The following is a 27,038-nucleotide window of genomic DNA, read 5'->3' as shown; positions in this document are numbered from 1 at the left end:
CCGTTCTCAAGGCAGAGACCTGGCTTATCAATTTAGATCAGTGTTTTGCTATGTATCCTTAAAGTAGAAACACTAAGGCGAGATGCACGATCATGCATCTCGAGAGATTCACATCTATCTGGTGGAGATTAGAGGAGGAGAGGATCGGTGTGAGCATTAACATCGCATCTTGGGAGATCTTTATGGAGAGGTTCAGGGCACGATTCCTCTCACCCTAGTGGAGGTAGTTGCGAGCAGATGAGTTCTATGCTTTGTACTAGTTTGGGTTGTTAGTGGGTCAGTTTGAGCACAAGTTCTATGAGCTCAAATAGTATGTCGGGATCGAAAATGATGAGGCTATGCTTATGCATCACTTCTTGAGGGCCCTTAATGACCGTATCAGTGGAGGAGTGAGAGTTTTTGAGCCTAATTTAGTAGAGGTAGCCATGGTGAGAGCCAGGTTGGTAGAGAAGAACCTTAGCCATACTCATGGTGGCCAGTCTGGAGTTCAGATTGGGAGTGATCCTTTTAGTCAGTCAAGAGGTAGAGGGAATCAGTCCCAGACTGCTGCACCTTTTAGGGGTCCTCAGGCACCTACCAAGGGTGGATAGCAATAGTAGCAGCCATCGAGACTGAAGCATTCTCAAGGCCAGCACTGTGGCATCTCTCAGTCTGGAAGAGCAGGAGATGGTAGAAGGGTAGGTAGACCTTTCCAGGGCAGTCTTCTCACGGTTCACCTCAAGCCCCTAGTGGGGAGAGCTTTCAGCAGTCCAGTGGACCTTCTAGGAGTAGAGGACCAATTAGGGGAGTTTTCTTCACTTGTGGTAAGTATGGCTACAAGGCCGCTCAGTGTCCTTAGCACCCTCACTAGATGAGCAGTCAGAGGCCAGTTGCATTAGAGCCGATAGTAGGGGATGCAAGTAGATCCCATAGAGTATTTGTAGTGGTGGATAACAGCCAGGCTGAGCATTAGAGTACGGTGATTGAGACCACAGGTGTGTTGTGTGGTACCCCTATCTTTGTGCTTTTTGATTTTGGTGCTTCAGATTCTTTTGTTTCTTCATCCACTATGGAGTGGTGCAGGCTCATGTCTAGTAAGCAGACAGATAGGTGGCAAGTAGATTTGGCTACTGGCATGCGAGTGTTTGTAGATGCCTTCGTTCCCAGTTGTGAATTGGACCTAGGACCCCTTGTCACATCAGTTGACCTTCGAGTCATTCCTTTGAGGTCTTATGGAGTTGTGTTGGGGATGGATTGGTTATCATCTCATAGCTCTCATGTAGACTATCATCTAAAGCTAGTAAAGTGTGTAGATGACCATGGCAGGAGAGTGGGGATCGTTGGAGTTCAACGATCGATATCCTTACGTATGATTTTCGCTATGCGACTTAGGTGGTGCATGCATCAAGGGTGTCATATTTTGGTAGTTTCTCTTGAGGATGTGGATGAGGGGGAGAGTTGAGAAATCACTCTTGATGGTCACCCTATTCTTCGAGAATATGTGGATGTGTTTCCTTTGGATATTCTCGGTATGCCTCTGAAATGAGACATAGATTTTTGCATTGACTTGGTTCCTGGTGCGGAACCTATTTTGAGAGCACCATATTGGATGACTACTCAAGAGTTGAGTGAGTTGAAGTTGCAAGTTGAGGAGTTGTTGGCCAAGGGATTCATTCATCCTAGTGTTTCTCCTTGGGGTGCGCTGGTTATCTTCATCAAGAAGAAGGATGGTTCTCTTCGATTATGCATTTATTATCAAAAGTTGAATAAGGTAACCATCTGGAACCGATATCCATTTCCTTGGATTGATGACCTCTTTTATTAGGTGAAGGTAGCCAAGGCATTCTCTAAGATAGAGCTGAAGTCTGGGTATCACTAGTTGCGCATTCATGATGCAAACATTCATAAGATGACGTTTTGTACTTGTTATGGTCACTATGAGTTCACAGTGGTGCCATTTGGGTTGATGAACATGCCTTCAATGTTCATGAGTCTTATGAATGGGGTTTTTTGCACCTACCTTGACCACTTTGTTCTTGTGTTCTTGGATGACATATTGATTTATTCTAGATCCATGGAAGAGCATGAGGGTCACTTGCGTTAGGTATTGCAATGCTTGAGGGAGAATCAGCTCTTTGCGAATTTGGCAAAGTGTGATTTCTTCCAGTCAGAGGTGAGCTATCTTGGTCATATAGTTTCAGAAGAAGGTTTATCCATGGATCCTTCTAAGACCCAAGCCATTGTTGATTGGCAAGCGCCGACCAATATTTTTGAAGTTCAAAGTTTCATGGGTTTGACTGGATATTACCGTCGCTTTGTTCAGATCTTTTCTCGGATAGGCCATCCGATTACTTTTCTTCAAAGGAAAGGGAAGAAGTTTGTTTGGTTAGACCAGTGCAAATTGGCTTTTTGTACCTTGAAGGAACTCCTTGTTAGTGCTCTGATTTTGGTAGTTTCTGACCCATCCAAAGATTTCATGGTATGCACAGATGCCTCTTTAGAAGGCATAGGTGTGGTACTTATGCAGGATGGACGTGTGGTTTCCTATGTGCAAAGCGGCCATGCCCTATCTCCCCAGTTCCTTCTCGCAAACTCAAGGATCACAAGTTGAACTATCCAGTTCATGACTTGGATTTGGCAGTTGTAGTGCATGCGTTGGTTTGTTGGAGACATTTCTTGTTGGGGTGTCAATTTGAGATATATAGTGATCACCGTAGTTTGCAGTATATTTTCACGCAGCCGAACTTGAATGCTCAACAACGAAGATGGATGGAATTCCTTTGTGAATATGATTTTGAGGTTTGTTATATTCAATGGAAAGAGAATGTAGTGGCAGATGCTTTGAGTTGTAGGCGACATGAGGTTGTAGCATTGTCCCTTTGTGTGGACTTGAGTGAGAGAATTCTTGGAGTTCTTCCTCAAGACACCTGGTATCAGGATGTTAGAGCCGTGGCGGAGTCTAGAAGGCCATTGGAGGGTAGATATTCTGGATATTCTCTTGAGTCATATGGTCTTCTTAGACATCTTGGACGGATCTATGTACCTCCTTTGGAGGGTCTTCATGTCTTGATCATGACTGAGCCCCATCGTGCACCTTATTTGGCACACCCTGGTGTCAAGAAGATGCACGCAGATCTTAGACAGATCTATCATTGGGCTGGTATGAAAGGTGACTTTGCTGATTTTGTGTCCAAGTGCTTGGAATGTCAGTGGGTGAAGGTGGAGCATCAGTACCCTGCAAGGATTTTACAACTGAATTTGATACCGGATTGGAAATGGGATATCATTTCCATGGATTTCATAGTAGGGTTGCATGTTTCTTCATGACATCATGGTCATTATTGATAGATTGACCAAAGTTGCTCATTTTGTTCCTGCTTGATCTTCTTATACTGCAGCAGTGGTGGCACGAGTCTTCTTGGAAGATGTGGTGAGGTTGCATGAGATCCCAAGGCAGATCATTTCTGATAAAGACCCTGTCTTTAAATCGACCTTGTGGACCTCACTTCAGTATGCTTTGGGGACCCAGTTGAACTTCAGTTCAGCTTATCACCTAGAAACCAATGGTTAGACTGAGCGTGTGAATTAGGTCTTGGAAGACATGCTTTGCATGTATGTTATGGATCAGCAGTTGCGTTGGGAGGAATATCTTTGCCTTGTGGAGTTTTCTTAATAACGGATATCACAGCTCTATAGGCATGTCGCCCTTCTAGGCATTGTATGATTGTCCTTGTCATACTCCTTTGAGTTGGGATCGGTTGTAGGATAGGGTGTGTTTAGGACCAGATTTTCTTCATGAGATGGAGCATCAGGTTGAGCATATTCATGGGCATTTGGTTGCTACTCAGGATAGGCAGAAGAGTATGCCGATGCTTATAGAGTCGATCACCATTTTTCTATTGGCGATCGTGTGTTCTTGAGAGTACGTTCGTGGAAGAGTCTGATCTGTTATGGAAAGGGTTCTAAGTTAGCACCTCATTTTGTAGGCCCTTTTGAGATCCTTGAGAGGATATGATATATTTCCTCCCGTCTTGCCTTGTTGCCGAGTCTATCCTGCATCCATGATGTCTTTCATGTTTCTGTTCTTTGTCCTTATCATTATGATGTGACCCATGTTCTTGATTGGAATGCTTTGCAGGTTGAGAATGGGAAACTTTCCATGGAGCTCGTGTGCATCCTTGAGCATCGGGATTTGACCCTCAGGGGTCATACCATTGAGCAGGTAAGGGTCCTATGGGACCCCAATGATGAGTCCTCTACGACTTGGGAAGATGCAGTGAAGATGAGAGAGCTTTATTCTTATTTTTTTTAGGCTTCCAAGAGTAAGCCTAGGCTTGGGGGGGAGAATGTAGTACACCTCCTCGATCAGCCTCTTTTGTATGTTTTGAGTTACTTCAATGACTGTTCTGTGGAACATTATTGTATTTTGATTCAGATATTATGCGATGATATTTCATGTTTTATCTGGATTTATGGTGTATGATTTTATGCAGTATCTTAGTGCTTATGAATAATGTTATTTTATGGATCTTTATCATGGAATGACACTTTTCCCTTATATTGCAATGCATTATTTATATGTTGCATGTTTACAAGTGTATTGGGATGTGAGGGGATGATTTTCATTCACTCACTCTGGTGAGGTAGGGAACATCACGATTCTCCTTCATCGGTGTGTGTGCCATGTCATGTATATATATATATATATATATATATTAGGAATCCCATAGATACTGAGAGGGGGGGTGAATCAGTATCTAACTGGTAATTAGAATTTCTTATTTTAAAACATGCAGAACATATTATAATAGTGTACCGGTATGCAAGAAATAATGTAATAAACAAAATTAAGAACATCCACATGAAAAGCACACCATAACACAAGGATTTAACAAGGAAACCCAGTGTGGGAAAAACCTTGGTGGGATTTGTGACCCACAATATTCACTCACTAGCCAATAAGAGAATATTACTTATAATAGGGGCCTGCACATGCAGGAAGGCCAAATACCTAGAGCTCACTGCTCAATGGAAAGTCTCACTGACTTACCATGTGGATTATATAAATCCAATATCTTGTACTACTTTACAATAGCATCTATAATGCCTAATCCAATACCGGTTGCTGCTCTACTTCTTACATAAACCCTTCAACCTATATTTCACATAATAGGTCTACCTTAATATTTCCCATACATCATTTTCTTCACTTACTTCCTTACTTACAAAATGTCTACAATGATCTCTTTTATATATAAGAGTCATTTTACAACATGCCAAGTCGGCTTACAAAGTTTTCCAATAATAAGCAAAATCTTGTCGGCCTCTGTGCTGGTATACTTCCTTTCTTTGTGTTGGTGCTGGTGTCCTAAGTGCTGATGTAGAGTGTGATCTGTTGATGTTGATGCACTAATTTGTCGGTGTAATGCCTTGCCAGTATAATGCCTTGCCAGTGCCATAGGATTGCAAGGTTTCCATCAATGAAAAAACCTTCAATCACTTACAATGTCTCATTGGAGTGTGCATATGCCAACAATCTCCCCCTTTGGCATTGATGGCAACACTCATGAGAAATTTCAAAAGTGTATAAAAAAAAATTATCCAAAAATGTAAAGTCCAAAAATGTTACCAAAAATGTGTGCTCCCCCTGAGCATATGATTCCTGTGATGTTGAATTTTCTCATCCCACTACTCCCCCTTTGGCATCAATGACAAAGGTTATCAAGATGTTAGTGGAGTTTGTAGTTTCAACCTTGTAATTGGGTAGTTAAAATTTGACATAGATCCACCAAAATCAAGTTTATACTCTCCATAAACTTTTTACTATCTCTTATTGTTGTCTTTGTTCTCTTAACTATACCGGTGAGATGCTACAAATGCTCTACCGATGTTTTCTGTCCCTATATTAGTGCCTCAGATACTTCCTTCCACAGTGATGCTAGATAGTTCAATCTTGGACTCAGTTTTAATCTTAGATGTTTTTCCTTATTTACTATTCTCTCTTTTTCTCTTTCTAATTTAAGTAATTCTTCTTCAAAATTTGTTATCTTCTCCTCAAAAACTGATAGTGTATCAGGTGAGTTAACAAAATTATCTGCAAGTTTATTGATTTCATCCTATACCTTGCTCATCTTTTTATCTATATCTACAGTCAAAAATTTTGTCTTATAGGTGTCTTTGTATAGAGTCTTGTATTCTTTCAATAAATTACACAATTCCAGTAGAAGTGTGTCAAAATCTTTGTTACACTTCTTTATTTGCTCATCAAAGAATTTCTGCTTTTCAATTTCTACTTTATCCTTCAATGTCTCTTCCTTTATTTTCTCAATGTTTTCTGTGATATATTTACACAAGGTATCAAGTTGTTCTAAAGAATCTTTATTGTCTATATTATAGTTAGGAGCAATTACCTTCAAAATTGGTATGGTATCATCTATTGCCTTATAAGCTTGTGAGCTGCAGTCTGTTATCCTTTTAATTGAATCTAATAGTACCTCACTCACATTAGTTGATTTGTAGCCTGATGATGAACCTAGATTCTGAGTACCACCAGTGGAAGTAACCAAGCTTGTATTGACCTTTGGTAGGTCTGTTTGTGTCTGCATTTCCTTAAGCAATGGTTTTTCTGCTTCTCCAATTGTCGGTGGCACTATTTCCTTCTGTTCCTATTCCTATTCAGGAGCCTTTTTCTTTGTTTGTTTCTCTATTTGTTGCATTGTCTCAGTCCGAGTCTGAGTCTCTACCTTTTTCTCTTTGTCATATACCGGTTTCTCCTATGTGTTATCAGTTTTCTCAGCTACCGGAGGCTCACTAGCCATGCCAGTCTTATCAGCTATATCTTTGTCTACCATAATGTTGATCTTTTGAGTATCAACATCCATAGTATATAAGACTTCAGGATTAGGATTACCATCCACTACATCCATACTCTCGATTTTCGGTTGATCTTCTGTAGCTGTTGTTTTTACCAGTGGAGTAATCAAAGGAGGTGGGGGTAAGTTGTCTTTAACCTTGATACTAGGTGGTCCACCAACTTTACTTTTACCCTTTTCTCTTTCTTTCTGATATACCTTTATAGGTTTGGGGTTCTTGTATTCTTCCTGTTTTTCTTTTTCAACTAGGAATATATCCCATCCATTTTCTGTCTCCTCAGTCACCTCATTAACTCTTCCAACCATTAAAGCAATGTGTCGGTGTGTAGTAGAAAATACTAACCGGTTGGCTTGAGAAATTAAGTCATCAATTTCTTTGGGTGAATTCACCGGATATACAGCAAGTAGCTTCTCTATCTTTATTTTCTTGTCCAGTTCTATTACTGCTTGTCTTCTTGCTTCCAGTCTCTTAAATAGTTCATCTGGAATTTCATTTAATACTTCCATCAAAAATTTCTTATACATATCCATATGTAATATAACACTGTTTTCTACTTGTTCTTTTTCATCAATTGTCAGAGTGTCATATATTTTCTCTATATTCTTCAATTTGCCTTCCTCTGTAATTTCATTCAATAGTATATCAAGAGGGGCCAAGTCCTTGTTTGTCCTCTTCTTCTTTTTGGGTGTCAGTTTCTTCTTCTTTGGTGTAGCCTTTCTTACCGGAGATCTCACTTCTTGTTGTTTTTGTCTTGTCCTCCTAGGTGAGGGTGTGGTTATCGGCGAGGGATCTCTTTTCCTTACAACTCTTTTGAAAGTTGCAGGCATGCCACTCTTCGAAGAAGTACCTACCGGTGATAGGTGAGTTTCAGGTTGTGGAGCTGCTAACTCATCCTCTGTTATACCGGTTTGCTTTAACACATCTTCTTTAATGGCCTTTGCCTGTCTGGAGCCTTTTCTTACAACTGCCTCAACCTTTTTCACTCTTTTCTTAGATTGTATTTGGCTTTCAATAGTTTCTGCACTACTGAATACTTCTTCCTTAGGTTCTTTAGGGGCTTCCAGAAGTTCTTTAGCATATGTTTCAATTATATGATCATCTATTTCATAACCCATTTCTGTTACCCAAACTGTCCTAGGGATGACTGCTTCCATCCAGATCTCATCTTCTTGTTTACAAAGCATATTTCATCCTTATATTTTTCAACAATCTTTTGTGATAGTCAGATTCTTTTCTTCATTTTGACCTTTAGTGCTTGAAAGAAATCATGGATATTATTTTCCTTGTCTTCTCCCATATTATTGAATAGTTCTGTTAACTGTTTGCCTACTGATATATCATATCCAAGTTCTTTGTAGCCTATACCGGGAACCTATTTGGTTATATGTAGCATAAGACATACTAGCATATTTCCAAACCTGAAAGTTCCTTTCTTGTCCTTCTTAATCTTGCCTAAGTTGTCAATTAATTCGTCCTTTAACCACTCACATACATCAATCTTTGCATTATCTGTGACCATATCATAAGCACTCTTAATGCATAAACTTGAAACTGAATTATGTCTATTTGCATGAGTAGCTTTATACCCTAATATCATGCTGATAAATCTCACATTAATGTCTATTACATCATTTACTCTTAAGGACCTTTTATCGGATGTGGCACTAGTTAACTGAGTAACTAGGTCATTTGAAACCTTCTTAGTTTTGTTTGGCCTTTTATTGGTGGTCGGTAACCCTGTGACAGCTTTCACAGCTTCCTTAATGATTTTGTGAATTGCATCTAGCTAGAAAAATTCACCATGTACCCTGCTTAAGACTGTCCTAATCACATCCTTGGGAAATTCAGGAATGCTAAGGATCTTTGTAAATCTTAGGGTTTCAATGATCTTATGTTCATCTTTTACATTACCAGTTTCATCACATATCATAGTTTTAAACATGGTTTTAATCTCCTCATCTCCTAGTTCCTCAATGTTACAATGAATGCAAATTCTGGGGTCTTCAGCATAGACAACTCCCTTAGGAATTTGAGAAAAAGCACCTAAGGTATCATCTTTCTTTGCTACCTCGGGAACTAATTGAAATACGGGCCTAGGTCTTTTTATGACTTCAACAATGGTAGGGTTTGCTATATATTCAATTGCAGAGGTGGATGCCATGATAAAATACCTTTACTGCCTTTAGGATGGATGATTGCTTGGAGTGTTCTTGCCTCTTAGCTCAGAATCTTTGCGCTCTTCGTAAGTTTGAAATCTTGGTGAAATGAAATGGAGCCAAAACCTCAAATTTATAGTGTCTTTTCGCCATCTACCATATTAAATGCATGTCGGTTAAGTATTCACTTAACATTGTCTGCCGGTAATAAGTAATTTCCAACTTCTTATCTCTAACCGAGGGGATAATAGCACATGTGTCATTTGATTGCCAAACCCTCAAGGAAACTTTCTTCAATTAGATGAAGAACTTCCTGTCAGTGGAGCATTGCTCTATCCTGGCAGTGAAGCATCACTCGATCCTACCGGTGAAGCATTGATTGGTTCTATCGGTGGAGGAGTAATCCCAATATTTAGATCAACTTTTCTAATCAATTGTTTTGAGAATTCTTCCTTAACCTCTTCAAATTTTTCTTTACCCTTCAAGCTAGAACTTTTGTTGTCTATCGGTGATCCTTTATTTCTACAAAATTTTGCAATATGCCCAATCTTGTTACATGCATAACAAGTCACATTATTCTTCTGAATAGCTTTCCCATTACCTATGTCGGTTTGTGTTCTGCATTGGTTAGATAAATGTCCAAATCTTCCACAAACATAACATCTCACATTCATTCTGCAATTTTTCAGAGTTGTGACCAACTTTGTTGCATTTTGAACATTGACCCATGGGTGTGTTGATATCTGATAATTTCTAGATCTACATTCATTCGCTCTATGACCATACTTATTACAATTAAAGCATTTTCCATTGAATTTATAAGCATTGGGTTGTCTTACTGGTTTGCTATGATCCTGAGTATTTGTAGTACTAGAGCTTTCACCAACTTCAAAGCCAATTCCAGAAGTGTCACCTTTAGGTTTTTGATTCTTCAGCAAGGTGCCAAGTTCCTCTGAGCTTTTCTTGAATTTTTCTTTATGTTGATTTGCAGTTTCTAGTTCTCTTTCTAAGACTTCTTTCTCTCTTATCAGTTCATTTGAGTCATTTTGAGTGTGCATCAGATCTGTCTTTAACATGTCATTTTCATAGCTATGTCTTGTGTTTTCATTTGCTGCATCACTTAGTTTTCTGGTCAATTCTTCTTCATTCTTCTTCCTATCCTCAATCTCTTTACAAAATCTCATAGTCATATCCTGCATCTCATTCTTTGTTGTCATGTTCTCTTGTTTCAGCTTGCTTATCTGATCATTAAGTGATTCCTTTTCATCATTCTCATTTTGCAACTTTTCACAAAGTTCTCTTCTCTTATTTCTTGCAACAATAAGATTCTCTTGAAGTGCTTGAATGATATCCTGAGCTACCCTTAAATCATCTTCTAGTTTGATATTTTTCAATTTCTCTGCATCATAGTCTGAAAGAGCTCCTTCAAGTTGCTTCATCAGATTTTCCATCTTTACCGGTGTCAAGATCTTCCTCAAGCTATTAGGCTTCTGAAAATAGAGGACCAGGCTCTGATACCAATTGTTAGGAATCCCATAGATACTGAGAGTGGGGGGGGGGGGGGGGGGGGGTGAATCAGTATCTAACTGGTAATTAGAATTTTTTATTTTAAAACATGCAGAACATATTATAATAGTGTACTGGTATGCAAGAAATAATGTAATAAACAGAAGGATTTAATGAGGAAACCCGGTGTGGGAAAAACCTCGGTGGGATTTGTGACCCACAATATTCACTCACTGGCCAATAAGAGAATATTACTTACAATAGGGGTCTGCACATGCATGAAGGCCAACTGCCTAGAGCTCACTGCTCAATGGAAAGTCTCACTGACTTACAATATGGATTATATAAATCCAATATATTGTACTTCTTTACAATAGCATCTATAATGCCTAATCCAGTACCGGTTGCTGCTCTGCTTCTTACATAAACCCTTCAACCTATATTATGCATAATAGGTCTACCTTAATATTTCGCATACATCATTTTCTTCACTTACTTCCTTACTTACAAAATGTCTACAATGATCTCTTTTATATATAAGAGTCATTTTACAACATGCCAAGTCGGCTTACAAAGTTTTCCAATAATAAACAAAATATAATATAACAAAATCCTACTGGCCTCTGTGCCAGTATACTTCCTTTCTTTGTGCCGGTGTCGGTGTCCTGAGTGCCAGTGTAGAGTGTGATCTGCTGATGTCGGTGCACTAATTTTTTGGTGTAATGCCTTTCCGGTATAATGCCTTGTCGGTGCCATAGGATTGCAAGGTTGCCATCAATGACAAAACCTTCAATCACTTACAATGTCTCATTGGAGTGTGCATATGCCAACAATATATGTATATATATATAGGTCTATATGCACGTATGGTTCTTTGGTGTAGGACATTGCAGGTACTAGTACCGGGTAGGTACGGGGCATTGACTCCACTTGGTTTAACAGGTCTGAGCATGCCTGATATATCTGATGAGAGTGGAGGAGATAGTTGTTGTACTCTAGCTTGACTGCAGTTACACTTGTGTGAGTGTTGTTAGTCGGTTGTGTTTCCCCATCTGGCTATTATGTGTATCATGGTGCCTTGGTTTAGTCATTTGAGAGTCGTCATTTGATCTGTCTTGGTTTTGCATGTTTCTATTTATTTAGATGGTTATTTAATTTAAATGGATGATGCTATCTTGTGTTGGAGTAATCATTTAATTAATATGCTCTGTGATTATTGATTTATTTAAATTGATGAATTTCTAGATTAAATAGTTCAATGGCTTAATGTATTGTGTAAAGTTGCATTGATATTTTTGTGAAATAAATAAATTGCCTAGCCATTTAAAAAAATTAAATGCTTATGTTGAAGGAAGTATTTATGGAAAAAGAAATAAATAAAAGATTCCATTTTTATTTTTTCATTTGGCCTTTTTAATTTAATCATTCGAAAGAATTATTATTTTTGGGAAACAAATAAATCTGATTGCCTTTTAGTTTTAAAATATTTAAATTTGATTGGATGTAAACTTTAACCTAGAAGCATAGGTTAAAAGATATTTTTGGGCATCCATTCTGGGCATTCACGATAGGAGAAGAAGAGGAATTTTGAGAGAAGAAAATAGTTCTAGAAATCTTCTTGGAAGAGCTGGAGATTCGACCAGGGTTGTAAGACTGGTGTTCCTTCATTCCCTTACTTGCCTTTGCTTCAGGTTGGATAATCTATTCTGATGTTTTGATTTGATTTTGTATATTTCAGTTTTCTTCCTACGTGATTGGAAAATGCAATTTGCCTGTCGATTCTTTTTGGAATGTAAAAATGGAAGAAATATTGCCTGATATAGTTGATTTTGTGATGCTACTAGCATATGGTTGCATTCAAGAAAGGAATTGTTCATTTCTTATTTGTTGTGTGTTAGTTGTTCATAGCAAACAACTTCTTGATTTACCACTTCTTTTGAAAGAAAGAATTTTAGATTGGGTTTGCTGGGTGCATCCTTGTTTTTATACTGTCAAGAATTGGCTAGTTATTCTTTCCAGTGTGTTTATTTCACCATCTACCTTGCTGGTAAACTTTTCCTTGAAATTTTGGAAATTGGCACTGTATGTGTGTGCCCGTGAAATAATTATGGGAATGGAATGTTCTTTGTGGTTATTTATTTTGTGTCTTGTTGATTTTAATGCCTTGGAGGCATGTGTTTTTGTTAGTTTCATAGACTTTACCTCTCTCGTGATGGGCTTGTCTGATCACGTGAGTCGGTAGTGTCTGCTACGTGCAGGTAGCAGAACTACCGAGAGGCAGCACTGCTACGCAGTAGGAGTGCTAGTAGTCGGTAGGGTTGTCACTGGTTGGTAGCAGCACTACCGATTGGTAGGACTGCTACCGGTTGGTAGCTACTGCTACAAGTGGTAGCGACACAACTAGTCAGCAGTACCACTACATGTTGGTAGCAGTGCTACCAAACGACAGTGGTTGTTACCGGTGGTAGCAGCACTACCGGTCGGTAGGGTTGTTACTAGTGGTAGCAGGACTACCAATAGGTAGTGTCTGTTGCCTTGGTAGCAACACTACTGCGGGTTGGCTTTTGCCACCGCTTGACCATGTGCCTTACCGGTGCAAACCGGTATGTGTTATAAAATTAATTTAATTTTATTAAGTGAACATGTTGATGTGGTTGTTTTATGTTAAGCATAAATGGTGATTTTTCAATGTGATTTTTATTATGTGGTTAATAAATTTATCAATGGAAATCAAGGCATGAATTAGAGATTCAAATTGGTGGGTGATCTCACAATAATGGTTCCCACTTTTTTTACCACTTTTGACACTAAGAAGAACAATTTTAAAATAATCTTCAACTTCCGACAACTATAACTTTTAAACTATTAAGAATTTGAAGATGATGTAAATTAGTGATTTGTAGAATTTTGTCTGCAGATTCTATATATATTTTTTTCAAATTTTTTTGAAGGATTTTTTTTTTAATTTTTCCATCTCCCTCGAAAAGTAGTTTTTAACAACAAACTACATTTTTTAAGAGTGATGTGCCTCCCGAAACGCATAACTTTTTTTCTATAAATGATTAAAACTCAATTCTTTAAAATTTTGGTTTGTAAAATCAATATCAAGGGCTTGCAGTTGGTTTGATAGTGATATGTTCAATATTTTTCATTTTATTAAGTTTTGAAGTCCGACTAGTCATAATTCAGACATAGGTTTACATTTGAACACATAACTTATTCTATATATATCAAAATTCAATTTTATTTTTTTTGTTAGAAAGAAGACATCAATACCTAGGGCTTCGATATTTTTTAGAATTTTTTTGAATTAGTTTCCTATTTTTTCCAATGCGTTGAACAAAGAAGTTCATGTTCGGTGAAAAACCTATATTTGGTAAAATTAAAAAAACAAGTTCATAATAAACTCAATATGTAATAAAATTATATTCATTGGAAAGCTTGCTTCAAGGACTATAATACTACTTTTTGGGTTGTCAAGATCATTCCATTTGAGCCTTCAACCAGTGGTTTCAAGGCAAAAAATCTACAAAAAAATGTAGAAATCTTCAAAGAAGTGTTAAAAAGGGGGTTCGAACGAAGGGGGTTTTAAGTGAACCCCCCTTTTTTAGGGGGGTTCGAATGAAGGGGGGTTCGATTGAACCCCCGTGCAATAATTGAAAAATGACATAAACAGGCATTAAAGGTGCTTTGCTCGAAAGATGGGGTTCGAGCGAAGTGGGGTCTTTGCTCGAACCCCAAAGGGTATTCCATTCGAACACCCCCACTTCACTCGAACCCCCCGTAAACAAAATTTTCCACTTTTGCCAATTTCCTTTGTTGGAAAAAGTGGGAACCAGCTTTGGGAGTTCACCCTAGTAGATTTGGATATGTTCTCGAAATGAATTAAATCCCTGTTAGGAATTGATGTTATAACCGGTTGAGTGTTTAATGTGGATTTCACTCCCAATGGAATATTGATTTGAAAATTGAATAATGTTACTATTGAAAGAATGTTTTATTTCATTTCTTTTCAATCAATGATATTGCAAGTGTATTATGTGTTGCATTGGTCTGTGGTTCAGTTATCCTATGGAGGTGTATTTGGTACCTTTGACCAAGAGATATATGTTGGCTTCATTGTCTTAACGATGTAGTGTCTTTGGCTTATGGTTAGCCAAGTGTCAGTATGTCCTTGTTTGGCCACTTGTTTCTGATAGTGGTGTTATGGCTATCTGCTTTGCCATAGGGTCCTTAGGGAGTGACCATGTTTGTTTAGTGTCCTTTGAGAGAGTGGCTTTCGCTTGGGGGTTGCACCCAAAGTGGTAGGCATTACAACCTAGCGAAAGTTAGATAATAAATGGTAATCTAATGAATTGATTAGGTGGGAAGTATCATATCATTTAAAAAGATAAATGTACCTCTTGCATAGGTGAGTGCTAGTACAGGGCTCATAATGTTGTGATAAGGCTTGGAATGGAAAACCAACCACCTTGTCTTCACAAAAGGCTGGTAGGGTCCGCATGAGACTTAGTTGGAACCAGAGGTTTGGGAGAGGTTACCAGGATAGTGAGCTAGGACCTATGGAGGTTGTACCATGGTATCCATCTTAAGCTATGCAATGACACTCTCTCATTTGGTTCACTTGTGTGTTTGTGATGTTGAGTCACCCGGATCTTTGTGGGGTCATTATGTGCTGTCATGGAGTCATATTGTTTTGTCGACCATGTCATGCTTATGCTTGTTTGAGGGTCCTCAACTATATCCTAGCACGATGGGGTGATTCCATTTGGGAATTACATGGTCAGGTGGTAGTGCCACTTCCCATTAGATGTTCGGATATGTACCTTTATGCGAGGATTGCCTTCGCAGGTGTTCCTATGGATCGTGGCTCATGCATCATCTCTTGTTTGAAGATTATTGTTATTTGTAGACCTATGTGGTCATTGTATCATTGTATCATTGATCTTATGTAACCTTGTAATTAGATGAGATCTATCCTTGTATGTTTATTGAGAAGCTATGTATTGGAAGAGCAATGTAATCCTTTATTGGGATGTTTTTATCAGTTTCCTTGATGATGTTAGTAAATGCTTATTGAAGTGGAAATTTTATTGGATCCTTTTAATCTTTCTATGATGAATCTTTATTTGCTTATGGCTTCTTGTGATCATTGAGTTAATGATGCATATGTGGATTTACGATTTTGTGGAATTTATTCTTGAAGTTAATTCTTCGTTGGTAACCCTTAAAGAATTCTGGTGTAAGTTTTACACTTGTGTGATCATGCATGTTGTGTAAATGCACTTATGATGTTTATACTTTAAAAAAAAAATGTTTCACCCTTGTTGTGGGTTTTCCTTCGGGGTTCTTGGTGGGGCATTACATATTTAAAATATTTTTGGATATGTGGAGCATCGTTTCAGTATCTCCTACTATCAGTTCTACTAGAGAAGGTTCTTCCTATGGAAAGAGGAAAAGGAGAGAGTCTGTGCCTTCCAGTGCTCTGAAATCTAAGAAGAGAAAGAAGGATCAGAAGGAGAAATAAACTGTTGTAATGAAAGATCCAAAATCTCCAATGGCTAAGGGAGAGATGGTTATTGCAAAGTAGGAAGTAAAAGAATCTTACAATGAGTCTAACTTGCTAGAGATCATTGGCAATGTAGATGAAATGAGGAAGATTTGAAAGATGTTGTTGATTTCAGTTGAGGAAATAGGATTGAGAGCGCATTGATAAATCATTTGGTCTAGAACTGTTAGTAGCAACAAAGAAGGAAGACTAAGAAGCGGGAGTGAATTATTCTTCACCGAATTGACAAAATTAATCACAAAAATAGATCTAATAAATGACAGTAACAACAAAGATAAGAAAATTGAAATCACAACACACAACACCAAGATTTTGATGTGGAAAACATGGTTAAGGGGAAAACCACAGTGGGAACCTACCCATAGTAAGATGATACTCTTTAGTAGTATGTGAAAATATTACAATGGGGAATACACATGCATTTAGGCACACTGCTAAGAGTTCACCACTCAAAAGATATATTCCCAAAAGGATATAACCCTTAGGGAAGTCTTACTGAGTTACAACAAGATTCAGACTACAACCCAAAAGAGATGAACTAAAAGAATAAGATCTCCAAATGCTTGATTATAGTTCTGGTTAAGCACAACTTTCTGCCCACCAACACCAATCTCTCCTCAATCATAATACTGAAAGATGAATCACTTGATAGCACACATACTACTCTTTAATAATGTAGACACTTCTCCTGATACAAAAATTACATGACTATATCACTTATATATACAAATCATCAACCTTGACAACAAGGTCGGCTAAACCCTCATCTCATAATTATAAAATTACATCACAAGATACAAAGATCAACCACTGGACCAACATAATAATTTACATGACATAGCATGCACCTAAATCAAGTTTCCAAATGCTCAAATCCATCAAAAATCACGCCAAGATCAACCACAATAGGCTACACCATCAGAAATACTGCATAACACGAAAATCATCACTGGTTCATTAAAACCAGCAAAAACTCACACAACGATCAATGTAGATCACCAAAAAAAAAGGAAATGACTAGGAAACAATAGAAATAATGTTAGAATCATTAGGAACAACTGCACCAACACCACTTATCAAATCTTCATCTTCAATGTCTGAAAGCTTAAGAACACAACCAACCAGCAACTGTCACAAAGAAAGATAACTTACGGAGTACCAAATCATGATCTATCTGAAATTAAGATACACAAGACCATTCCAAACAATATCCCAAAATCATAGAACAAGATCTAATCACATCAGAATATACCGGAGGAAATACTGAAATTTGCAAAATAGTGATTAGCAAAATAAAACTTCAAAATCGGATGATAAGATATTCCCAAACACAACAGAGAAAATCATAGGAATATGTTGACATAAATGGAAACAACATATCCTAGTAGTGCAATGACCAACAATCTAGAACAATCTCCCCCTTTGGCATTGATGACAACATATGAATGCGAAAAAATAGTCAATGCAAAGAAAGAATATATCTCCAGCAAACTCCCCCTAAGATCAAGACATATAAATCATTTTTTCACATGATCTAACTCCCCCTTTGACAATAATGCCAAAGATCTCAAAAAAAAAAATCAAACCATGATTCTCTCTCCCCAAAATAGAAACATGAATCTCAGGAATCTTTTCCCCTAAAACACAGACTACTCCACTAGAGGAGAAACACCAACTCATCAATCCAGATAAGGCTCTGAAGTTCACCAGATTGATGCAACTCAATAGTTCTCAATAGGAGGGTTCCATACCCCTAACTTGTCTCTCAACTAGACAAATTTATTTACAGGCAAAGGCTTAGTGAAAATATCAGCTATTTGTTGCTTTGTAGATACATAATCTAGCTTCACCTTCTCTTCACTGACTTTCTCTCTCAAGTAATGATATTTGATTGACACATGTTTAGAATTTAAATGATGCACCAGATTCTTTGACATGTTAATAGCACTAGAATTATCACATTATATGATAGTAAGCTCATTATAGATAACTCTGATATCTTTCAACATTTGCTTCATCAAAACTACTTGAGTGCAATTACTAGTAGCAACAATGTACTCAACTTCAATAGTAGATAAGGACATCGAATCTTGTTTCTTACTTGCCCATAAAACAAACTTATTTTCCAAAAAGAATTTTCCAATGGTAGTTCTCTTCTGGTCATCAACATTTTTAAGCTCTGATACCAAATGTAAAGCTCTGATACCAATTGTAAAGTTCTGATGCCAATAGCTAACAAGATGAGAGGGGGGGGGGTGAATCATACAAACTTAATCTTCCATAAAATCAATAGATTCAACCTCGGTAACTTATACTTCAACAATATGACCCAAAACTGCTAAACATGCAAACTCATAAACACATAAACATCATAACACATATAACACCAGATTTAACGTGGAAACCCAAATAGGGAAAAACCACTGTGGGATTTCGGACCCACTAAGAAATATACTCTTCTAGAGTATGCTCGGTTAAAAGCAAATCCTATTAAAGATTACAAACACATTGCTAGATGTGACCCAGTTAAGGGATTTCCCTTAGATCTGTTAGGATCTTCACTTTGTTAGAAGTAACCTTGTTAAAGGATTTCAAACACTCATTTAGAATGTCACCTTGCTAGAGGATCTACAAATAAGACTGTTAAGTCCACTCGGTTAAGAGATTTTCTGTCACTTACAAAATAAACAACAGTAATAAATATATCTGCAACTTCACATCTAAAATGCTAAACTAGATTCTTATTTTCTCAAAACAATCATGTCATAGGACTTATCTTGTCCCTCTGTTGGGCTCCCTACTCTGTTATTCAAACAGGTTTTCAAGCTTCTATGCTCGGTAATCACTATGTAGCATCCCTATGCTTACACTTGCCCGCATACATTGTTCATCAATAATTTCTTATTTATAAACAATTTGCTAACCGTTGAATCTCCTTGATCATATTTCCCATGATCAATCTTAGCCATCAGATCTTCAATCTTGACTAGGTTCAATGCATCTTTCAATCTGAAAACGTGTTACCTTGCCTAGGGACTTGTATTCCTTTCTTGGAACTTGTACAAGGTTATTGCGGTTCAATATGAGCTGTAGATCTTCCTGCCAATCTTCTATTGCCATAGATCCTTAACAAACTTGATGCACAACATACCAATCATTTATACATCTCCATCTCATCAGCATCCTTCCTTAAATAATGCTTTTATCCATCCAATGCAATCTGTCGTAACTCGGTTGCAACTCGATAAATACTAAACTTTACTCGGTAGACATTCCACCTTCATTAACCGATATCAATAACCTTAGGGTTTACTGACTAGGTTCCTTAGGGTTTACTGACTAGGTTCATTACTCAGTGACATTGTATAGTATTAACCTTACAATCAACAACATATGTAGGATATCAAAACAATCTAAACATCATGATCTCATCATTGTCTAACTCGGTAATAGTTTCCCATTGAATAACTTATTTCTCCCCTTATTCATCACATTGTTTCTATGTCTTTTACCAACATCTTAATTCTCTTCAAATCAATCTTCTCAAGATATGGTGACATCATACTAAATCAAAAAATCAATTTCTTGACATCAATGACAAAATAATGTTATAAAGATAGTTATCATCCTTTTTCAGTTGTATCAAATAATCTTCAACAACCTTCTCAATATCCTTAATGAATATCAACAATCTCCCCCTTTGGCATTGATGGAAAAACCAACTTTTAAATGGTAATACCAACAAGATATTCAAATTGATTCGGATTCAGATTGGTATTAGACTTCTCCTGTTATCCTTGAGCTTTTAAAATCTCCAAAAGTCTTATCCGTTTTGTATTCTTCTCCCCCTGTCATTAGTCTTATGTTATCTTCTTCATTTAGGATTTTACCGTTTAGTTTTCTCCCCCTTTGACAACAATGCAAAAAAGTAAAAGAACTAAATCATGATTTCTTCCTCTGTGAAGTGATTTGCCTTGCTGTGTATCATCTTAGTCTCGATCAGAGCAACTTGTCTCTATTCACTATTTCCTGTACACCTTTAGAAAACCTTCCAAAGTGCATAAATCAACATCAATCCACACATAATATTCTATAGATTCATCAAATTGATGCTTTCACTGAACTCTGTCAGTGAGTAGAAGATAGGGGTAGGACCCCTAACTTGCTTCTGAGATAATCAAAAGTGTCCCTTGGTAGTGGCTTTGTGAAGATGTCTACTAATTGCTCCTTTGAACTGATATATTCCAACACAACTTTCTTCTCTTTAACTTCTTCTCTAAGATAATGATACTTTATAGATATATGCTTTGTCTTAGAGTGCATTACCAAATTCTTTGAAATGTTAATGACACTAGTATTATCATAGAATATAATTACTAGCTTGATAACTTTCTCATTTATACCTTCCAACAATTCTTTGATCCATGCTATACTGGTACAATTCAATGCTATAGCAACATATTCAGCTTCTGATGTTGACTGTGAAATACATCCTTGTTTCTTGCTAAGACAACTTACTAGTCTTTCTCCCAAAAAGAAAGCTCCACCACTTGTGCTTTTCCTATCATCTATGTTGCCTGCCCAATCAGCATCAGTATAAACTTTTAAATCAAAATAATTCCTCTTTTCATATACTAAGCCATAATCTTCAGTGCCTCTCAGGTATCTGAAAATTCTCTTGATTGCTGTCATATGGGTTTCCTTGGGATTTGCAGAGAATCTTGCAACAATACCTACTGCATGTGCTATATTCGGTCTACTATGCACAACATATTGCAACTTCCCAATCATAGATCAGTAAAGTGTCTCATCAACAGATGCAGATTCATCATTCTTTGATAGTTTACAGTTAGTAGTCATAGGAGTACTTACTGGTTTAGAATCCTCCATTCCAAATTTTTTCAAGATTTCCTTTATGTAATTGGATTGAGTAATGAAAATCTCATCTTTCATTTGCAGTATCTGTAAACCTATAAAATACTTTATCTCATCGATTAATGACATCTCAAATTCTTTGCACATTTCATTTCCAAGATTCTTGCATAAGGAGTCATTACCACAAAAAATAATATCATCAACAAATATGGTTGAGATCAGTATTCCATTGTCCTCATCATTCTTCATGTACATGTTGTTGTTTTCACTTGTCCTTATAAAACCAATCTTGATTAAGTAAGAGTGCAGTCTCTCATACCATGCTCTAGGTGCTTGTTTTAGACCATATAAAGCTTTGTTCAATTTGCATACCCGATCTTTACTTTTGTCTTCAAAAAATCCTTCAAGTTGTTCAATATAAACTTCTTCTTCTAGTATACCATTCAAAAATGCAGATTTAACATCCATTTGATACACCTTGAAATTTTTGAAAGCAGTGTATGCCAACAATGTTCTTACTCCCTCAAGTCTAGCCACAGGTGCAAAAGTCTCACCATAATCTATTCCTTCTTCTTGAGCATAACCTTTGCAAACTAGTCTTGCTTTGTTCTGAATGACCTCGCCTTTTTCATTTAGCTTGTTTCTGAAAATCCACTTTGTACCGATTACATTTTTGTCCTTCGGTCTTGGGATCAGTGTCCATGTGTCAATCTTCTTGATTTGATCAATCTCTTCTATCATAGCATTTACCCAATCTTCACTGTTAAATGCCTCTTTAACTATTCTCGGTTCAAATTCAGATATCAGACATGTGTTCTGTCTCAATTTGTTCCTTGTCATCACTGGATCATCCTTATCTCCTATAATTTGACTTGATGCATGATGTCTTCTAGCATATTTGGCTAATATAGGCTTGGTAGGTTTTGTATGAACTTCTTCATTACTCGGTAACTGGACATTATCTTTATTTTCTTCAGTAGCTTTCTTGGTAGGACTTCTTGGTTGAACATATACAAATTCTTCATAATCTTCTGGTTCCTTGGAATTTCCTTCATCATTTCTTTCTGCAAATTCATCAATTTTCACATTTGCACTTTCTACTATTTTGTTAGATGATTTGATCAGACATTTAAATGCTTTACTTCTAGAAGAATAACCAAGAAATGTTCCTTCTTCACTATTCTGATCAAACTTTCCATTTCTGTCATCTTTGTGAACATAGCATCTACTTCCAAAGATTTTAAAATAACTTACATTTGGTTTCTTGTCATACCAGATCTCATATGGTGTCTTCATAGTTCATTTCTTTAGTTGAACTTGGTTCAGGGTGTAAACTGCAATGTTGATTGCTTCTCTCCAAAATGTTTGAGGTACCCTCTTTTCTATCATCAGGGTTCTTGCACAATCCACAATTGATCTCTTTCTTCTCTCGGCTATCCCATTTTGCTGAGGTATTCTCGGTGCAGATACTTGCCTTTTTATACCATGATCATTGCAGAATAAGTTAAATTCATCAGAAGTGAACTCTCCTCCTCTATCAGATCTAAGACATTTCAGTTGTCTTCTTGTTTCATTTTCAACTCTTGCCTTGTACCATTTAAACATTTGAAAAGCTTCTAATTTTTATTTTAAAAACATAACTAACATCATCCTTGAGTAATCATCCATAAATAATATGAAATACTTATCACCATAATAACTTTGAACTTTCATGGGACCACAAAGATCAATGTGTACTAGATCTAAAATTCCTTTAGAAGTGTAGGACTTACTTGTAAAGCTTGATCTTGTCATCTTACCCATCTGGCATCCTCAGCATATAGCATTCTTAGGTTTTTCCAGACTCGGTAGACCTCTTACTCAATGCTTCTTACTTATTTTGATCAGATTATCAAAATTTACATGATAAAACCTTTTATGCCATAACCAGGTATCATCTATCTTAGCATAAAGACACTTGTTCTGAGTTGAGTAAAGATGAAATGTATTACCTTTTGTTTGTGTCCTGGTAGTAGCTAACTTTCATTTCTTGTCATGAACTTTGACAATTCCTTTATGAAATTCTATTCGGTATCCTGTATTGTTTAGTTGTGCTACACTCAACAAATTGTATTTCAATCCTTCAACCTAGTATACATCATCACATTTAGCATTGTCAAGAATTTTTATAGATCCTTTACCTTTCACTGGACATGGTGCATCATTACCAAATTTTACATAGCCTCCATCATAGTCTTCTAATTTAACAAACTTGTTTTTATCACCTATCATGTGATGTGAGCATCCACTATCTATGATCCAAGAATCATTATTATTTATGTGAGATATTAGGGATTTTTCTTCATACCTTTCTTCATCTGATCCATCTTTAATAGCCACATAAACAACTTCCTCAGTATCAGTTTCATCAGATTTATCATCGTTGGATTCCTCATCAGCTATTAGGCATGTCTTTCTGTCTCTCCTTCTGAAGTCTCGATGTCCTCTATATTGGTTGTCTTTCTTCCTGTTATCTCAATATTCTCTCTTTTCACTAGATTCTTTGTCAGGGCAGTTAGAAGCCATATGTCCTATTTTATCACAATTGAAACATTTTAAAGGTAGCTTTCCTTTATACCTATCTTTTCCTCTCAGTAACCTTCTGGCTAATAATGCTTCAAAATCTTCTTGCTTCTTGATTTCCTCATACAGTTTGTACACTTCTTCCATGTTCTTACAAAATCTTTCACTAGCTCCACTGTGATTCCCTTCAGAGTACTTACTCATTCTATCATTGTAATCATCAGATTCACCAATATGAAAAGAACTAAATGCAGATTCTACTTTATTTACCGAAGACCCACTGTTATCAAAATTACTTAACTCAAATGCATGTAGCTTACCAATAGTAGCATCCAAAGAAGCTGGCATGTTAGGTATAGACCTCAATTCATTGATTGCAGAGACTCAACTGACATAAGCAGGTAGAAGGGTTCTCAACAACTTACTTGTTACATCCTTTTCTTCAATAGTTCCTCCTGCTCCTTTAATTTGATTGACAATCTCCTTTAACCTTGCACTATATTGGGTTATGTTCCCACCTTCATTAATTCTCATGGATTCAAGTTGTCCTCTTAGACTATCTACTTTTTCTCTTTGAACATGTTCATCACCACCATACACAGATATGAGCTTAGTCCACATTTCTTTTGCATCATTGCAGCCTTCTAGATCATTAAACTCTGAATTGGTCAATCTTTATCTCTTCCAAGGTCATCGGGTTGGTGCTTAGTGGTATGTAACCATTCTCCAAATAATATGTTGCATATTCTCCAATTCCTGATAAATGCAACTTCATCCTTTTCTACCATGTGGAGAAACTTGACTTGTTTAGCTTTGGTGCATCCCTTTTATACATCTTCAGATCTTTGCCTCAAGTACCTTTAAACTTTTCTTCCGGAGTCCAAAGCTCTGATACCAATTGTTAAGCTCTAATACCAATTAGAAAGTTCTGATGCCAATAGCTAACAAGATGAGAGGAGGGGGTGAATCATACAAACTTAATCTTTCATAAAATCAATAGATTCAACCTCAGTAACTTATACTTCAGCAATATGACCAAAAACTGCTAAACATGCAAACTCATAAACACATAAACATCATAACACATATAACACCAGATTTAACGTGGAAACCCAAATAGGGAAAAACCATTGTGAGATTTCAGACCCACTAAGAAATATACTCTTCTTGAGTATGCTCAGTTAAAAGCAAATCTTGTTAAAGATTACAAACACATTGCTAGATGTGACCCGGTTAAGGGATTTCTCTCAGAACTGTTAGGATCTTCACTTTGTTAGAAGTGACCTTGTTAAAGGATTTCAAACACTCATTTAGAATGTCACCTTACTAGAGGATTTACAAATAAGACTGTTAAGTCCACTCGGTTAAGAGATTTTCTGTCACTTACAAAATAAACAACAGTAATAAATATATCTGCAACTTCACATCTAAAATGCTAAAGCGGATTCTTATTTGCTCAAATCAATCCTGTCATAGGACTTATCTTGTCCCTCTATTGGGCTCCCTACTCTATTATTCAAATAGGTCTTTAAGCTTCTGTGCTTGGTAATCACTATAATGTCTCACCATAAAACCCCGAAGGGATAAAGCTAAAACACACGAATGGAGTTCAATTTTTTTTTTTTAAATAAGACACAACATAAAGATACAATAAGATATCAAAGTACTGATTACATAGTGGAAGACATCAACTATCACCTAAAGAGTTTCCCAACGTGATTACTTAATTCCACATTTAACTTAACTTACGCTAATTAATCCAATAAGCTAATTGTCTTAATAATGAGCGAATTCTTAAACAAGGATAATTTCTTTCAGCAAGACAAAATATAGATCACAAGATAAAGTTCATCCATTAAGGTTTATTCATACCCTTCGTCCATACTTTTCAATAAAATTTTAGTCATGCATCTAATTTAATAACACACTTGAATTTCATCATAAACTAACGAGATCTTTCCATGCATACTCAATTTCCTTAACAATTATAGAATACATTTTGCAAATCAACTACACTCTTTCATGAACCACATTACTGCATAAAGAGATGACTGAAAACATGCATTACAATTAATTTCATCTAATCCACTTACACATTCTATCAAAATGCCATCCATACATGCTAACACTAAAACATGAAACATAAGAACAAAAGCAACACATAACACCAAAATGATCTCGGAGTTCACCCCTAGAGGGCTACATCTCCGGGTCTGCTCAACTGCAAGACTCCTCTGATAATTAAATAAGTTAAGGGTACATAAGTTTCATATCATTTACATTCCTTCCATCAAGGTGAATCATACCAACAAACAACCGACCACATCAGTCAATAATTACATAAATGATCCCTACAAAGAAATGGATCCAACTGAACATATCAAAAGCTAATACAAGGTCCATTGCACGACAGTACTCTAACTAGAGACCTGACCCACTATGGCCAACCACAAATCACCACTTGACACCTGCATAAAGGACAAGACCAGTTAAAACACCATCATAAGACAACAACCAAACTAGAAACCCAAGACATAAATAGGTACCCCAAATCAACCAAACGACAGGGTCCAAACAAACATATCAAGGCCTTGCCATTACTTTAAACAAAACCGAATATAGAAATTAAACTTGCATAGGCAATAACTAAAAAAGGACAATCTTCTTTCCTATTGGTTTAAACAATAAAAGTCGATCAAGTTTTCTAAATGATCTAAGTTTTCAAAATACATTAATTAAAAAATCACCATAACGAGGAGAATACAATACCACAATTGCAATAGTCGGTTTGTCTATGTCTCAATATAGAGGAAAAATATAAACTAACCATTTATTTTACTAAATGAAAATCTCATTAACTTACCAATTTTCCAAACGAAACATTATTAAATTTCCAATAATTCCAATAGTATATCGTATAATATATTCCTGAATAAAATATTATTTATAAATTATCAATTTAATAAATATATTTCATTTCAACAATTTTCCAAATAAAATAATATTTTACCTTTTTCCCAAAAAGATACTTCCTCAATAAAACAGATACCAAAATTAAATATTAATTATTATATATTTATTTATCCCCAAAAATATAAACAATTAATAATTTAATAATACACAATATTAACAAATTAAAAATTAATTAATATATATATATAAATTATCATGATTAATATATATTTAAAATATATATTAATTAATATTTAATTAAACAATTAAACATTTTAAAACCCACTTTAAATTTAATATGTTATAATTTTTTATTATTATTATTATTTATTTATTTATTTATTTTTAATTACTATTTTTTTAAAAACATGTAAATAATTTCCAAATTCATTAAAACCCCTTTGACAAAATTTACATAGAAATAAAATTCCCAACTCAATAAAATTCATTCACAGAATTTTATTCCAATTACTTTTTCTTTAAACTAAATAAACCAATAAATTTAATTCACAATTAAATTTATTTCTAAAGAAATCAACTAATTTTAGACAGATTTATTTAAAGGA

Source organism: Cryptomeria japonica, chromosome 8, assembly GCF_030272615.1.
Source record: "Cryptomeria japonica chromosome 8, Sugi_1.0, whole genome shotgun sequence".
Classification (NCBI taxonomy): domain Eukaryota; kingdom Viridiplantae; phylum Streptophyta; class Pinopsida; order Cupressales; family Cupressaceae; genus Cryptomeria; species Cryptomeria japonica.
This window is presented reverse-complemented; position numbering follows the sequence as displayed.